The 18,954-nt window shown below is 37.8% G+C and overlaps 1 pseudogene; it reads left to right on the top strand.

The window, feature by feature from the left end:
* Positions 1-13,899: 13,899 nt before the first annotated feature.
* LOC111741400 lies at positions 13,900-14,018 on the top strand (annotated as a pseudogene).
* The last annotated feature ends 4,936 nt before the right edge of the window (positions 14,019-18,954 follow it).

Genomic DNA, 18,954 nt, shown 5'->3' with positions numbered 1-18,954 from the left:
TTCCTGGATGTGAAATTTTTCAGTCAAAAAGTTTGTAATTTTGTAATTTTGTAATTTTGATAAATGTTGCCAATGTACCCTTCATCAAGATTCCACAGAGACTATGACGATTTATAGGGAATGCATTTTAGCACAATTGTCCTTTATCTCCTTTGTACCGTATGAAATGACTGTGAGAAAAGAAATTTGAAAACAGTATTAACCAAGAAGATTCTAAAGAAGAAGCTTTTCCAGAAATGATGCATTCGATATTGCGAAATATAATTCTTAGGGTTCAAAAAACTTACCTCATGATGAGGCTGGAATTTTAAATTCTTGTAAAGGCTGTTGTTTCTCCCACTCAGAAGTCTTGCTATTTGGCTTATATTTTTATTTTAATAATGCACATATTTCCCAGTCTGCTATAAACAACTGAGTACAAACTCAGGAAGGTGGCAAATAGTTCAGTTGTTGTACAGACATAAGCCCTGGCAGAGGGGAAGAGGAAAAAGGGCTCTCAGCTGGCCTCTCCTGCAGGCTTTTCTTGTCCTTGAGACATTTTCCTTGCCCAAACAAGAAGGGAAAATTATTTTCCAGTCTTAAATCAAGTGCCAAAATTATTCTTGGAATTGCTCCCTTAATCTGTCAGTTTCATTTTTTCCCATGGAGGCATGATCAGGGCGACCAAACCTTCCTAGTCAGAATCGGGGTTGGAACTTGATTACTCCCACAGACAGCTGGTTTGGAAAAACTCCTTGCAAGGTGATTTCAATAAGGAGCTAGAAACATCAGAGAGCTGGTGCTGGGATCTGAAGCTATAACCATACGAGTGACTTCAGTCTTTCTACAGTGCTAGTGGCTAGCAGAGTTACAAAGAAATTAATCATCTCCAGGGATTTCTTAGGAATGAGAAGACTGAGTAATCGCATTTCAAGGAACCAAACTCCTTAGTGTTGGTCTCCAGTGCATTTCTCAAGTTCTTTGTTTTCATTCTCTTTCCCAGTCTGGTCTGGTCAAGAGTGTGGGCTTTGGAGCACCTCAGCTCACACCCAAGCTTTGTCCCTTGCTGGCTCCAAATGGCAGGTAAGTTAGCCTCCCAGAGACAAAGAGTTTTGACCAATAAAACTGGGGTCACACTACGTTCCTGATGGTGTCATTGTGAGTATTAAAGGAAGTCAAGTGTATGGACACGGTCTTGATGAATAAGCCTCAATAAATGTTAGCATCTTTCCTGTTATCACCCTTTCACCAGTGGCCTAAAACTCATTCTTCCAGAGCTTATAGTCTTGACCAATATTAAACTAGACAAGAAGCATGGTGGTAATGCAATCTGATCAGCACAAGAATTTTGACCTGCTCCATTTCCGACCTGGGTGGGCAATCTGAATAGAAACACCAAGCTTCACCTATGCCTAAATTAGAAGTTGGAAATTTTTAAAAATATATTCATTTTTCTCTGGTGGTAAGATTTCAAACTCTCAGAAATGTATTTTGCAGTGTTTGACATCCACACTGTTAGAAAATCCACACCCTTGGGGGCAACTCTGGCAGGTTTATAATCAAGTTAAAAACTATAGTTTATATTTAAATATTACACACCCTTGTAAAGCAATTTAGATACAAATAGAATTTTTACAAAAATCAAGTGAAAATATCTCCTTTCTTTCCTCTCCCCAGAGCATATAAAAAGGCAGCTCTCAAGAATAGGGAATGGTTTTATCATAGATGGAGACTCTGAAAATTCTCTGAAACTAATGGTTTCCAGATTTTATAAATACAAATATACAGTAATGAATTATTTTACTCTAAAATATTTATGTATAGATATTTCGCAGGGACCAACTTATTTAACCAGAGACTGGCTAGCCTTTCATCAAAATTGTTTCCTTCTCTTCCTAGACATGCAGGTAGACTATATTTCCCAACCTTGCACTTAGTATACCGAGTGGAATGTGGTCAAAGTGTTATATACCACTTCCAGGCTTGGCCCATTAAAACTCTCATTCATCATCCTTCATGCCCTGGATTCCTCCCAACTGACAGGAAAGGAGATGACTCCCAGGGCAGCGTTGGGAGCCACACTTTTATATGGAAGGAGCCTGGATCCCTGAACTACTTAGAGGAGAACTGCCCTACCAGGAACATCTGCATTAGACTATTTTGTGAGTGAGAAATAAGCTTTTTTGTATTAAGCTACTGATATTTTGGAGGGTTTACCTCTTATAGCAGCTATTACCAAAATAGTCTTAAACATCTCAAAATTCTTAAATATCTTTATACAACTCCCTTTCTTCCCTCCCCTCCTCCTCCCTCCTCTATTTCCTTCCTTCTTCCTTCCTTCCCTGAGACTAATAATAACATATTCCTTCTAGACACTACTCTAAGCACTGGAGATGTTGGAACAAAGCACATAAATCTTTGGAGGCAACAGACAATAAACAAATAAACAATATGGTTTCAAGTACTGATAATTGCTTAAAAGAAAACTAAAAAGGAATAAAAGGAGTCAGAGAGTGACAGGGGGTATCTTTCGGACAAGTGTTTTAGGAAAGGGCTTTCTGAGGAGGTGGAATTTGACCAGAGATCTGAAGGATACAAAGAAGTTAATCATACGAAGATCTGAACAGATAAAGAACTCTTAACAATCATTTCTCTGAAAGCAATGATCTGTAGGAGAGAAAAAAAACCTAATAGTACAGAAATGACTCACCTTAGTCAAAGATGAGTCAAAGAGAGAGAGATGAAACTCAAACTCCAGATTTATGTATTCCTTACCTAATTTTGCTCTTGGCCAGGAATCTTTAGCATCATCAATAAGTTCTTCCTTCCACTTTTGGATGACTAGTTCCATACTTGTCAGTCCTTCCATTTGAAGTTTGCCCATGTATTCAGGCAATTCAACAAATATAGTAGTATGTCAGGCTCTATTCTTAGACACTTATAAACACTATCTAAATGAACCTAACCGGGAACTCCTTAACTCCTCCAGTCCTTAATTTTCTCATCTCTAAAATGGTGACAGTTCTAGGAACTAAGTTACTGTATAGACTTGTTCTAATGATACATGAGATCTTACACATAAAATGCTAGTACAGAGTAGGTGGTAAAGAAACATTTTTATTGAAGTTAAATTAACCTGCTGCATGCCATTCAGAGCCCATGCCTATCAAATACCCAAGTCTGAGTTTTTTAAATTAAAAAAAGCAATCTATTTCTGCCTTCTTTTAGGGTCATACACCAATTCAATACTGATTTGAAGGGAAAGGATAGTCTTTCCATAACTTTTGTAGGTGGGGCATCAGGAAGTTGGCTCCGGAAGGCAGGAGGCTTTGTGTTAGAGACGCTCATTCCTGAGCAACCGACCTGGGATAATCATCTGGCTGTCTGAGGCGAGATCACTGCTGGCCACTGTGCTGTCCAGCTCGATGGGGCACCATTCACATAGAGCTATGAGTCATGATCTCTTGGTGAGTTGGGAAATCAATCTGTGAGTCATGGCCAGCATGTTTTAAAATCTTTATTGAAGTATAACTTAAAAGCAGAAAAATACACACATCAAAAGTATACAGCTCAATAAACTTTTACGGAATGAACACACCCGTGGAACCGGCCTGACGTGAAAAAACAGAACACTGCTAGCATCTCAGGAAAACAACTCCTACGCCCTCCCAGTCGCGACCTCTCTAACACGAGCTTGATTTCCAGCACTAGAGATAAGTTTTGCCCTTTTGGAATTTCACATAAATAAAATCATATGGTATGTATTCTTTTGTATTTGGCTTCTTTTGCTCAGCATGACATTTGTGGAATACATTCGAGTTGTTGCGTGTGTCGATGATTCCTATTGCCATAGAATATTCCTTTATATGAATATGCTGCAATTTATCCATTCTACTATTAATGGACATTTGGGTTGTTTTTAATTTTTGGCCATTACCAATAGCGATGTAAAAGAACAACCCTTTATCATGCTCACAGATTTCACAAGTCAGGAATTTGGAAAGGGCACTGTGGAGGTGGCTTATCTCTGCTCTAATGAGGTCTCAGGTCTGGGGCCTCTGCTAAAAAGACTCAATGATCGGGGTGAGTTGATGGTGACGCCAGCACATGTCTGGCACCCGGGCTGAGAGGACTCTTAAGTGCTACCAATTGGGTCACCTATATGTGGGATCTCTGGTAGTTTGGCTTCTTAACAGTATGGTGGTCTCAGGGTAGTTGGCCTTCCTACATGGTGGCTCAGAGCTCCAAGCATGAGTGTCTCCAGGAGCAAGGTAGAAGCTTCATGGCTTTCTCTATGTAGAGAGGAAAAACTGTTTTTCCTCCACCCATCTTAGGTTCATTGGCTGGGGCCCTGTAAATTAGACTGACAAAAAACAGATTAACAAGAGAAAAACATGCAGCTATTCTTTTGTATTTGGCTTCTTTTGCTCAGCATGACATTTGTGGAATACATTCGAGTTGTTGCGTGTGTCGATGATTCCTATTGCCATAGAATATTCCTTTATATGAATATGCTGCAATTTATCCATTCTACTATTAATGGACATTTGGGTTGTTTTTAATTTTTGGCCATTACCAATAGCGATGTAAAAGAACAACCCTTTATCATGCTCACAGATTTCACAAGTCAGGAATTTGGAAAGGGCACTGTGGAGGTGGCTTATCTCTGCTCTAATGAGGTCTCAGGTCTGGGGCCTCTGCTAAAAAGACTCAATGATCGGGGTGAGTTGATGGTGATGCCAGCACATGTCTGGCACCCGGGCTGAGAGGACTCTTAAGTGCTACCAATTGGGTCACCTATATGTGGGATCTCTGGTAGTTTGGCTTCTTAACAGTATGGTGGTCTCAGGGTAGTTGGCCTTCCTACATGGTGGCTCAGAACTCCAAGCATGAGTGTCTCCAGGAGCTAGGTAGAAGCTTCATGGCTTTCTCTATGTAGAGAGGAAAAACTGTTTTTCCTCCACCCATCTTAGGTTCATTGGCTGGGGCCCTGTAAATTAGACTGACAAAAGAAAGATAAGCAAGAGAAAAAGGAACAGAAGTTTATTAACATGTGCATCGCACATACACATGAGAACACGGTGATGGATAACTGAAGTTGTTAGAACTTGGACTTAAACAGCTTCTTAACAAAAGAACTATACATTTTTAGAGAAGTGACAAGACAAATAAAAAGGACTTCAAGTTTTTAGCACAGCAAATTGTGGGAAGGTAACTATATGGGGGAACTAATGGGAGATAAGGGTTAATGTTAGTGAGGTTTGTTATGCAGATTCCTCTAGTGCCATCTCTGGGCTGGGGCTGGCTGATAAGGTCTAGAGTTGTCTCTGGTGATTAACTTCCCTCCTTCTTGAGAGAGAGGAGTTGGGGGCACCTTTACAAATTTATGTCCTGCATTGAGGCAAGTAGACAGAAGATAGAGAGCTTTTATCACATCTGCCTTTTCCTCAATTGCTTTCAGCTTAAATGAATCCTAATGTCAAAATGGCATCTTTTGGGCCGGTATATTCTGCTACCCTCCATTGACTTAACTTTGAAAGTCACATAGCATCACTTCCACAGCATTTTATTTGGTACAATGAGTCATAAGCCTTCTTGATTCAAAGAGAGGACACTCAGAACCTACTTCTCCTAGTGAGGAGTTTCTAGGTAACATTATAGGAAAGCGTATGAGACAAGAGACATTGCAGAAGCCATCTTTGGGAAATACAATCTGCCCAGCTGCTATGACTATTCTTGGGCATTTATTGTAACCATATGTACATTTCTGTTGGGTGTGCAATTGCTTGGAGTGCAATTGCTGGGTCAAAGTGTATATGTGTGCAGAGCTTCGGTAGACGATGCTAAACAGTGTTTTTTAGCTTGTGCTGATTTAGACTCCCATAAATACTGTATCAAAGTCCCAGTTGCTCTCTATCCTAACAATTGGCCTTGTTTTTCTCATTTTAGCCATTTGGCTTGGTACACAGTAGTATTGCCTTGTGGTTCAAATTTGTATTTTCCTGATGACTATTGAACTTGAGGACCTTTTCATACATTTATTGGCTATTTGAATCTCTTCTTTTGTGAAATGCCTTTTCAGTCTTGGACAAACTGGAATGGTTGGTCATCCTACACTTGCCACAATTTGGGACACCATTGATGAGCCAACTTCAGAACTCTCTGTGGAATCAACTAAAGCTTCACCTAGGTTGTAAGAGCTTCACTGTCAACTTCTCCCTCTGCTTGGCCTTGAGTCCCTTGTTCTTTCATAGGTGCATACCCTAGAGCACTCCCTAATAAACAGGCAGCATGCAATTCTCCAACTAGAATCTACTTTCCGGGAACTCAACATACTGTATACCTGTAGTGGGTCCTAATGTTAAAATGCCTTTTCTTTCAGGGCATCAAAGTCAAAAAGATATGGAAGCCACTGGTAGAGTAGAAACTACTTTTGTCCACCCAGTACTACTCTCTTCCATTAGTGACAGCATCTTGCTTCTTTGAAGGAAGAAGTAGTACTCTGACTTAAGTCAGGGGTTCTTGTGGGTACCTCTAATTTAAGCACCCCATCCTCTGCTAACTCTTAACCACCATCACAGGACCGGGCCTGTGACTCAACTGGACCAGTCATAATCCTTTTCTAAAGATTTTTTATTAAGCATTAGAGAAAAAGAGTCTTTCCTGGGGGCTACTGCAAGCCATGTAGCCCACATACAGGCAGAGGATCAGGAGAAATATGGAGAAAAGGATTCCTGTGACATTATAGTCTGGTTCTAGGACAGCCCTGACACCCATTTGCACCTCTGCTTTTCCTTGACTCCAGCTGGGCCTCTGCCATTTGCAGCCAAAAGGATCCTGACTAGTACACAAGCTTTTAAGAAGAGTAGATTATAATAATTCATCAGCAAATAATCAACAGTTGTAATGTTGCTTCTGTTTAATGGTTTTTCTTTATTTTATTTATCTGCCTTCCCTTCTTTTATCTTGTTCTGTCTACTTAATCAAATCGAACCTCTCCTTTAGGATCTGTTCAAATGCTCCCTGCCCAGTGAAATCGAACTTTCCTGCCACTCCCGGTTTACATGCATGCAGTCCACAAACGTTATCACACTCTTGCTACTATTATGCTTATAGCTGCTACACTAGCACCAAGGCCTAAAGATGGAACAGTGTGCAACCCAGGCCTCTGGGTGCTTTAGTGTTGAAGTGGAGAAAGCTGACCCATAGACAGATATTTATCATATGAAGTGGCAAGTGCTAGAGACATTAGAGAGCCCCTTGGAGAGGAAGTGTGTGGCAGCCAGCCCTCAAGAAGGTCCCCAATAATCTCTGCCTCCTGACATTTATACTCTGTGCAGTCTCCTCCTACATTATATCAGGTTTTGTCTCTGTAACCAATTGAGCACCGTGGAAGTAATGGTGTGAGACTTCCAAGGCTAGAATAGGGGCTGGCAAACTTTTTTTGTAAAAGGCCTGATAGTAAATATTTTAAGCTTTCAGGCTAGATGGTTTCTATTGTAATTAGTCATTCTGTCACTGTAGCATGAAAGCAATCAATAAGTAAATGAATGAGTGTAGTAGTCTGGGTTTATTGGTAACTGGTAGCTTGATAATTCCTGGTCTAAGTCACATAAGACATTGCAGCTTTTGGCTTGTACTCTTGAGTCACTTGCTCTGGGGAAGTCGGTTGCCGTGTCATAAGGACATTTGAGTCTTATGGAGAGGTACACATGATGAGGCAGCAAGGCCTCTGCCAACAGCCAGCACGACATGGGCCTGTCATATGAGTGGGCCATCTTCTAAGTGGATCTATTAGCCCCTTTGAGCTTTCAGGTGACGTCTTGACTGCAACTTCGTGAGATACCCAAAGCCAGAAGCACCCAGGTAAGGTGCTCCCAAATTCCTGAAATAGTTAGTGTTTACTGTTGTTTTAAGCCACTAAGTTTTGACTTAGCACAGAAATAGAGAATACCAAAGATTTGTCTTCCTCCTGACTCCTGAGATAAGCATTAAGAAACGGCAGGCTGTAGCCTAAGTTCTTTGGTAAGTCATTTATTATAATTACAAATACATAAATATAAACTCATTGTAAAAGATTCAAACAATATTGAAGTACAGAGACCAAACAAGAAAATCCCCCTGTGTCATCTCCCTACCCTCTTCAGCCCCACAACCACTGCCCATGGAGAGGTGTATATTTGGCTCCTTTTCTGGAACATGAATGCCTAAAGGCTTCTTCCTTTTTTATTTCCTCGGCACTTTGTGCACTTCTCTAGCATTTATTTCATTCTATTTTGTCTTAATGGTGTGTCATTTTCTTCAGGGACAGCTTCATGGGTGTGCAACCTGTGCAGTCACACAGGGCCCCAAAATTAGAAAGACCCTTTGCTTGATTCGGTGCTCTGTTGTCTCTGTCTTGAAATTCTGAAAAAATATTTTAACAAGGGGCCTCACATTTTAATTTATATTGGGCCTCGCTTCTAGATTTATCTTCCATAAAATTGTAAAGACAGGGGCCCATGGCAGCAATCTGTCATGGACATTTTTTAATTCCCTAATCGCCTTGTGAATGCCCACAGTAAACATTTGTTAATGAAAAGGGAAAATTCCTTATCTCTGAAGGACATTTTTCTTTTTTCTTTTGTTTTGTTTGATTTTGTGGAGCCATACACAGATAATCTTTAATGATGATCAGCAAACACAGAATAATCCAGAGTTCTTATGGCTGAGTCTGATTTTCCCTCTGAATTTTCCATGTTACTCTGAGTTTTGTTTGTTCCAATGCACGGAACAAAGGAAGAATACCGTTCTTTGTTTCTCATTTAGAGCGATCTATAAGACATTTTCAAGAAGCAACAACTTCAGCTTCTTGCCGTCTGTAAGTTCCATGTTTCAACAATATCTGTATTCAAAGAACGAGTGTGAGCCAGGCATAAAGGAGTTCATGTTCTCAGGCAAGCTGTCAGTAGAAGCAAGTGAATATATAATGGAGCATATAACTATATTTAAATTTTTTCATCTGTCCATAGTTGATCCAGTAATTTTTCTGGCCATTTCAAGTGTTCGATGTTCCTTGAATTTCAGTCATGGTAAAATTTAAAACAACTTATTTAAAATCTCATCAATAAATCAAGAAACAACGAGTGTTAGTGAGGATGTGGAGAAAAGGGAACTCACATGCATTGTTGGTGGGATTGCAAATTAATACAGCCACTATGGAAAACAGTATAGAGGTTCCTCAAAAAATTAAAAATAGGACTACGTTCTGATCCAGCAATTCCACTTCTGGGTATTTATCCGAAGAAATCCAAAAGACTAACTTGAAAAAATACATGCACCCCAGGTTCATTGGAACGTTTTTTATAAAGCTAAGATATAGGAGCAACCTAAGTGCCTGTCCATCAATAGACAATTAAGTAAAGAAAAGGTGGTACATATATACAATGGAAAATAACTTGACCATAAAAAATAATGAAATCTTACAATTTGTGACAACATGGATGGACGCAGAAGCTATTATGGTAAGTGAAATAAGTCAGACAAATAAAGACAAATACCATAAGATCTCACTTACATGTGGAATCTAAAACACGAAATGAACAAACCAACAAAACAGAAAGAAACATATAGATACAGAGAACAAACTGATGTTTGCCAGGTGGGAGAAGGACTGGGGGTTGGATGGAAAGGTGAAGAGATTAAGAATTACAAATTGGCAGTTACGAAATAGTCACAGGGATGTAAAATACAACATAAGGAATATAGTCAATAATATTGTAATAACTGTGTATGGTGTTGGTACCACTAGACTTCTTGGGGAGATCACTTTGTAAGTTGTATAAATGTCTAAACACCATGCACTACACCTGAAACTAATTAAAATATTATTGAATGCCAACTATAATTGAAAAATTAAAAAAATAATATGACAAAATAAAATTCTCTTTTTCAAATTTCTATTTGGAAGTAGTTCAGACCTTTCTGTAAGCCATGCCCACTAAATGTTAAAAGAATTTTTCCACAATTTTTATATTTTTAAAAATTTTTTTTATGCTTTTAAGAGTGTACCTTCTATGGTTATTTTTAAATGGTGTAAACCACAAGTTCAGAAAGGTAAAATAGTAAAAATTTAATAAGAGAGTAGTTATGTCTTAGCATTTAAAGAAAAATATTTTTGTTATTCATTCAATCATTAATTTAACAAATATATATGAAGTTTCTACTACATGCCAGTCGTTGTTTCAGAAATGGGGAACACAGCAGACAAGTTCTGTGCATTCTGGAACTTACATTAAGGTGGGAGAACATGATAACAGAAATAAAGAGAGGTTAGATAAGTAATATAATAGGATATTCAATTTTAGCTAGTGATATGCATTATGAAGAAAATAATACACATTTGAATATTTATTGATATGAAAAGATCTTTGGAGTATATTGTTAAATAAAAAATGAGAGTTGCAAAATAATGAAGTATAAGGACCTTGGTTTAAGGACACATTATCAAAAAAAGAAAGTTGAGAAATGTATACACTAACATATCAGTATATAAAATACTAAGAAAAAAAAAAGGAGAGAGAAAGAGAGAGACCATTTGAATTTGGATCTATTTCCCAATATTAAAAACAAGAAAAATAGGGGGAGCCTAATTCTCTAGGACCATCATAACTTATCAGTTTTATCAGATTTTATGGCCAAGTGGAGAGGAATTGTTCCTGATGGCCTGGAGCCAATACTAACAAAAATAATTGACGGGGTGATAATTAGTGTGAGATTTCTGGTTTGCATTCCATAACTATCTCTATTGTCAAATTTTCATATTACCTGAAGCAATGCTTTGCTCGTAGTAGGTGCTACATAACTATTTACTGCAAGCTGGCAGGAAGGAGTGTATAAATTGACTGTGAAATGAAAACCAGATGTGACTACTTCGGAAATGTAATCAAACAGATTTTGAGGTACTGGGAAGGAGTGTATTTGCAAACCAGGAAATACTCAACCCCAGGAAGCAGATGCTAGTATGCTGTTGGTCAAAACATCTTTTCATAGAAAGCTCTGGGGTCTCATTTTTACTTTGGTGATTATCAAAATTTTTGAACTGTCTAGAGACTTTATTTCCAAAATGACATTCTGAGTGACTGCCTCCGTTCAAAGCAAGCTGGAATTTGCGATAATTGCCTTTGATGTCTGTTCTGTGGCCTTTTTCTCTTTCCTAACCTCTGTCGCTGTCAATTACCCTGGGAAGCTGCCCACACAATGGAGACTATTGCCTCAGAAACAGTGGTATCAGCGGTGTCAGAGGCAACTATACACTGCTGAAGGCGTCACTGCTAAACTCGCTTCCAAGGATTTGCTCACATTGAAATATATGATTTTCCTTTCCACACTCTATGCCCACTGTCATATGGTTTTGAGCAGCAGTTCCATCTCAGATCTCCACTGGATCTCTAAACTTCTTCTGCTTTGGGCAAAGTGATTCTTAATAGTGCAAAGGCTGCAGATGGGGAATTTAGAGGACAGGTAGAGAAAAGAGGAGATCTTGGTAAGGGAGATGGCATTGCCCCAGGGGCTGTCTTCTAGAAACCATTTCCACCTTCCACACCCAGCAACCTCTCTTGAAGGACTGAGATATTGTAGGCAGTGCCAGAGAACGGAACTAACGTTTATTGGGTAATGATCATGGGCTGTACAGATTTATCTTAATTCTTCCACATTTAAGAGAGATTATCAGTCCCCTTTACAGGAGAAAAATGAGCCTTCCTTAGGGTATAAACTCTGATCTTTTGACTCTAAAATCATGTTCTTTCTACTTTGAGAGAGAGGAGTTGGAATTCAAGATCACTGGCTTGTTTGGGGCAGAGTGCTCAGTAAATGGCACCAGGACAGGGCTTCACAGGGACTGGCATAAATAGTCTGGTCGAACAAATTAGTTAAACTAAGTTGAAAAAAGTCATGTTTAATACACCTGATGTGGGGGAAATAAGTGAAATTTGAAGGCTACTGAAAATACCTCATTATGAACTTTTTAACATTTTAGTAGGTATCCTGGTTCCCAGCCCATCACACCTTGACAACTAGTCAAGGACCAGAGGCTCCCTTTTCAGATCCTTGCTCTCCTGGTTTCCACTATTGGCCATTTCCCTGTAAGGTAAACTAAAGATGCCAGTTCTACTGGATAAAGTTGTACTTTGGGTTTCCACTTTCCATAACTAATCACATTTCCAACATGCCAAAGTAGTATTAGTTACACTCATCAGCATGAACTTCTCAATGTCTTTCTGAACTCAGCCCTAACATTATTTAAAATTGACAGATTGTTTCCTATAAACAATATTTAAATGTACTTGCAAACCTGACAAATAGAGTTGCAGGTAGAGTGGTTAAAAAAAAAAAATTTTTGTTGGTTGGGGGAACGAAAAAATATTTTTTAATCATTTTTTCAATTTAATTAATTAAATTCTGTGAGGCCAAGAATTTCACAGAAAGCAAAGGTAGTTTCTCATAATAACAAAAAAATTATCAAATTCTTTTTGTGGAATAGAACATATTGTCATAGAGAATGCTAGGATGTCTACAAATAACATAAGATGAGTTCTTTAGAACTAGAAAAAGAGTTTTTAAAGTGGCTACAATTGACTCTGGGAGGGGAAAAAAAAGATATAGCAAGAGAAGCCAGTTCAGTTCTTCTATTTGACCCTTGTTCTTAGAAATGACTTTGTCCCAGAGCTGAGTCTAAAATAAAGAACATGTTCTTTCCGTTGTCACTACCTAAGTCATACTTATCAATATGAAATTCCAGCTGTCTGAAAAGAAGTTGAATACTTAAAAAGGAGCTGAAACTCTGTAGCAAGTCACTTGAATGTATATACTAATGTCACAAATGTCACAAATTTTATTTTGAACTTGTAAATCTGATTTTGGAAACCATTTCCATGGTAGATTTAGTTTTAATTTGTCCTATTTTGGTGCAAAAACCTCTTGTATCTTTGAAGTTTCCCTAAGTTCCTTTTATCTTTTTTATAACAATGCTTCTTAAATTTTATGTTTATGGACAGCTTATCAAAATGCTTTTCTGATTCAGTAGGTTTGGGTTGGGCCTCAGATTCTGCATTTTTTCACAAGCTCTCAGATGATTGACAATGTTGCTGGTCCAAGGACTACATTCTGTGACACAAGACCTTAGGTCACAGAATTCTGAAAACTCAGTGGGACCAGAATTCAAAAGCAGGGACTAAATTAACCATGAAGGAATACTTTGCATAAATGTCCACAGAGGACATTTAAGAATGAAAATAATTTTTTAAAAAAGAATAAAAAGCATATGAATAGAAACTATTTTAAAACAAGATTTGTTGAGGGCTTTACCATGGAAGAACACTGATGTGTTTTAAAGAAGGAGGGACTTGGTTTACTATCACTCCTTTCTTGCTAAATAAGCAGTAAACTTTGGTCCCAGAGTGGATATTAACAATACATAACCCACCACTGGGGAAAGTAGTCAGATAACAGAACAAGGAACCCCTAGGCAAGTCTTTATCTCTCTAGCTCTCTCCCCTCTTCATGGCAATTAAGTGCAATTTAACATCAAGAAATTCCAACAATTCCAGGCAAGAAAAACAGAAAGGAGTTCATCTCCACCTAACCAGTATTATGAGGAGGAGGAAGAGGAGGATGAAATAAAAAACATGAATAATAAAATGGCTATACTACATACTTATCAATAATTATTTTTAATGTAAATGAATTAAATGTTCTAATCAAAATACATAAGGTGGCTGAACAGATAAGAAAATAAAGGAGACCAAGTGTCCATCAATAGATGATTGGACAAAGAAGAGGTGGTACATATACACGATGGAATATTACTTGGCCGTTAAAAAGAATGAAATTTATGCAATGTGATACATATATATGCCTTACTGCTAAATTGTACACCTTGTCTATGGCCATGTAACCCTGAACAAGCCCGATTCCATCTGATCTCGGAAGCTAAGCAGGGTTGGGCCTGGTTAATACTCAGATGGGAGACCACCTAAAAAGACCAGGTGCTGTAGGCATAAAAAATAAAAAAAATAAGGGATCGTAAGCTGACAAGGTCCTTGCAACCTGTGAGGTCAACTAAGGGTTGCCTTGCCAAATAAATAAATAAATGAATGAATGAATGAATAGTGTGCCTTAAACTTACTGGATTTTGTTAACCAATGCCACCATAATACAAATAAGTAAATAAATAAAATAGAATAAAAAGAATGAAATCTTACCATCTGCAACAGCATGAATGGACCTAGAGGGTATTACGTTAAATGAAATAATTCAGACAGAGAAAGACAAATACCATATGATCTCACTTATATGGGGAATCTAAAAACTAAACAAGCAAACAAAACAGAAACAAACTTATAGATACAGAGAGCAAACTGATGGTCGCCAGGTGGGAGAGGGTTTGGGAGCCTGGGTGGAAAAGATGAAGGGATTAAGAATTACAAATATCAATTACAAAATAGTCACAGGGATGTAAAGTACAGCATAAGGAATATAGTCCATTATATTTAAATACTATATACAGTACCAGGTGGGTACTAGGCTTATTGGGGGAATCATTTCGTAAGTTATATAAATGTCTAACCACTATGCTGTACACCTAAAACTAATATAATACTGGATGTCAACTGTAATTGAAAAATAAAAAAATCAAACAAAATGATAATTTTTTTAAAAGAAAGAGAGATTCCATCGAGCAGAGGATAAGAGATACAGTTTCTGCTCAAGATATATATGATTCCAAAGCTACAAACTCTAAATTCTTTACAGTTTTGCAGAATATAACACAAAATTCGTTAAGGAAGCTTTCTGTTTTCCTTAACAAACTGCAACATCTGTTCTCTGATGCTTTGTAAACATTGATTTTTTTGTAATATGTAGTATATCCTCATAGGTCATCATAAGAAAAAATCATGTAGTCCAGACAGATCAAGAGTCACCTCAATGGGGATTTTTCCTGGGCCTTTACTAGGGCCCAACTCCTCAGGGCTCCCATACCCATATGCATGCTTCAATCATGACACTTTACCTTATATTTATAAGTCTCTTTAACAATTTTCTTATTTAAACCAGCTCCTTGGAAAAAAATAAGAATGAAATTAACATTTAGTGAGCACTTGCTATGTGCCAGGCATATTCTAAACACTTTTTATCTCTGTAACAGCCTTATGAATTAGGAGCTACTATTTCTCCCCATTTTACAGATGAAGAAACCGAGTCTCGGAGTTGTAGTAATTGCTCAAGTTCATTGAGCTAGTTAATGTAAAGGCTGTGGGATTTGAGCCAAGTCAGTCAGCTCTAGAACCCACATTTCACTTGAGTGGAAGCCTCTTCAAGTACTCTCAGTAATTCTATAACATAGCACATATGGTGCGTAGTAGGCATCCAATTTTGTTGGATTTCTCACTGGTATCATCAGGATCCTTCTAGAAATATAATAAATGCTTGTAGAGTCTAAATCTCTTCCAGAAGTCCCAGGTACATCTGTGGTATGTTTTCTACCTAAGTTTGCCTCCACATCATCATCTTCCATTTACCCTTCGACCCATTTGAATCCAGCTAAGCGTCTGTCTTCAAAACTCCACACAAAGTGGTCTATTCTGTCACTACTATCTTCTATGTTGCCATATCTAGTATATGCTTTCCAGTCCTTATCTGACCTTGCCTCTTAGCACAAGTGAACCCAGATCAGCCCTCTGGTTTCTATGACACTATACCGTTTTTTTTCCTTTAATATCTCTGTTCCCTCTCCTTTGCTAGCCCTTCATCCTCCATGGATCTCTAAATATTAGAGTTCCAGTTTGATATTCTATCAAATTGTCTGTCTTTATTTCTTCTCTCATTCTTTTCCCCACTCCTTCACCCCTCCCAATTTATCCTGACTTTAAATATCCTTTTGATGATGCTAATGACTTGCAAACTTATATTGTCAGTCCATGCCTCTTCCCAGAAGTGTAAGCTTAGAACTTCTTTGACATCTCCACTGGCACGTTTCATGGACATCTTAAACCTCACATATTCATAACTAAACTTGATTGTAAGGTATAAGCAGAAAAAATAAGCCCCACAAGGTGTGGAAACTGGCTAAATCTCTTGCCAATGAAAAGGTCTTTTTCCATATGACACTGACTAAGAGGAAAGGAAAATGACATTTATTAGTAACTTGCCCAGAGTTAAAATCTGACTCCCAGACAGGGGTGGGGTGTGTGTGCGTGCGTGCGTGCGTGCGTGTGTGTGTTTATAAGACCTGTTGAACTTAATCAGTGAGGGAACTGGAAGATGGTAAAACTGGTTCAAAGACCATTTGAAGAACAGAGATTTATAAAGTCTGATTAGAAAGATATACAGAAATAAATTTGCTAGTTGAGAGATAAAACTAGTTAATGTCCTACACGGCAACAAGACTAACAATTTGGAGGTATCTATTCTGCTTGAAAGGAATTATTTGCCTATCAGACAAAAATCTACAAGTTAATATCTAACTTCAAAGAGTCTGGGCCTAATCAATAGTAAATAGCATAGCAATAGTAGTTTTTTCCTTAGAGAATTAAATCATCCTTGGGCGGGCCTGTTAAAACAGAACTCAATTACAATATTGAAAAGATACACGACCTTCTTTTTGCCTTATTTCTACATTTTGGATTATTTTTCTTAACAAAGATCAGAATCTTTATACACTTTTTTCTTGAGCACACAGTTTATAATGGACAGAGCTGGGATTTTTGACTCCAAAGTTCATATTCCTTCTACAATACTTCATTGACACATAATATCTTTTATTTGGAAGGGGTGCTATAGCAATTTTCAGGCTCTAGAATGGACAACTGAATATCCATTAGCAGAACAAGTACTCTTAGAACTCAGAAGGTTGAGCCTTGTTTCTAGATTTCCTCAAAGCCTATTCTCTTAGTCTCATTGAGTTTTATGTTTCCAGAGACCTAGTAAATACTTCAGGTTTATATCATTCATTTGCCAGTTTATCCAATATTTTCTTTAGTGTTATTTATTTCTATATACATGTCCGGTCTCTTCAAGTAGGTTGTAAGCCTCTCAAAATGAGGTTTTCTTTCTTATAGCCCTTTGGATATGTTCTACAATGCTCAGTAAACATTAGTGAGTAACAAAACCATATACGGGTAACAAAATGAATGTTAAAGAAGTTGAGAAAAAAGAGACATACTGTAAAGTAAATGATGTGGAAAAGTTAATGGAAAGAAAGAATCCGAAATTCAAGTAGAAGAGGGGATAGAATTTGTACTGATATACTAAAACGGCCATCCTTAGCCCCAACAACAATTCCTAAGAGTGGGAATTTTCATTGATACCTGCTGGATGAGTTGTTGTTTCATAAGCAAATCATTTATTCATTCAGCAGTTTATATTGAGAGTCTGCTATGCGTTCATCACTGGAGATACAGCTGTGGGTAAGTCAGTCATGTCCCTAAACTTTATGGAGATTATAGTATATTGGGAAAGACCAATGCTAATTGCACAAAGAGAATTAAATTACTATTATAAAATCATAAAAAGTTTACTTAAAATAACATCTGACAACATACCGGGCCAATACTCCTCAAAGCTGTCAAGCCCATCGAAAATAAGGAATGTCTGAGAAACTGTCATAGCCTCAGGAGACGTGACAATTAAATGTAAATTGGCATCCTGGATAGGATCCTGGAACAGAAAAAGGACAATAGAAAACTAAAGAAATTGGAATGGACTTATTAACTATGGGCTTTAGTTCATAATAATGCATTTAAAGCAATAAACTCATATAGGTTTATTAACTGAAACAAATGTGCCATTTTAATGTACGATGTTTATAATAGAGGAAATTATATGTTTGAGGGGAAGTATATGGGAACTCTGTACTATCTGCTCGATTTTTCTGTAAATCTAAAACTGTTCTAAACCATAAAGTCTAGAAAAAAATGTAAATGCTTTCACTGTAAATAAAATAAAAATTATTTGTGATAAACCCAAAGAAGTTGAAAAACTGGGCGTTTGTTATTGGACTCTATAAAGCTTGCAAGGAAAGGCTTCCCTGAAGAAATCAGACAAAAGCTAAAACTTGAAGTTTGAAAAGAAGTGGGCCAAGAAAAGAGAAAGTCAAGATCCTTCTAGGCAGAGGTCACAGGGAATTCGAAGACTGTGAGAAAATTAAAAACAATTTCAGTGTGCCTACAGCGGAGCCCTAGGCGAAAAGATAAAATGAGTCTGTACTGCCCCAGATAGGCTTTGGATATCAAGTCAAGAATTTTAAAATTTATTCCCTAAAGCCAAACAAGAACATTCACTCAATAACCAATATTATCAGCACTATTAGGGGAAGCTCTGTTAAGCAGTGGCCCTTATAGCAATGAAAGAAACAACAAAACCCCTGTTCTCAGGAATTCCCAATGTCTGGGGAGGGCGGAGAGGGAAGGGACAGTGCTGGAGGGACGATGGGGAAGGGATTGAGCACTGACGAACCTTAGTCTTGAGTCAGAGGGTTTTGAGGCAAGCCAAGACTTGACCTTTGTGCATTATTTACAAAACCTCACTTAGGCTGTTACTCTTCCCTAAAATCCATTTTCCCGCAATAGCCCAAGTGACCTTTTGCAAACATAATCAGACCTGGTCATTCCACTTTAAACCCTCCATTGTTTCTCCTTGTACAGTGATGAAAATCTAAATTCCTAAAACACATAAAGAAACCAAGCACTAAAGAAATTTCAGCAAAATATGTCAACCTGGAAAGAAAATGTGTCTGATTTTTTTTCAGGCAGATTTTTACCTACAGTGTTTAATGGGTGAAAAAAAAATTCCTTGCCAGATTAAACCAGGTCCCAGAGGAATCTTTAAGGTCACTGTGAAGTTATCTGCATATACAAACAGATGTTCTTTAGTTTATCTATTCTACTAAACTCTTAACTCCTTTTAAAGACATCCCTCCTATAAATGGAAAAAAAA

The sequence above is a fragment of the Pteropus vampyrus genome, unplaced genomic scaffold, assembly GCF_000151845.1.
Source record: "Pteropus vampyrus isolate Shadow unplaced genomic scaffold, Pvam_2.0 Scaffold77, whole genome shotgun sequence".
NCBI classification, from domain to species: Eukaryota; Metazoa; Chordata; class Mammalia; order Chiroptera; family Pteropodidae; genus Pteropus; species Pteropus vampyrus.
The sequence above is the reverse complement of the archived record's forward strand: the minus strand, read 5'-3'. Positions and strand labels throughout refer to the sequence as shown.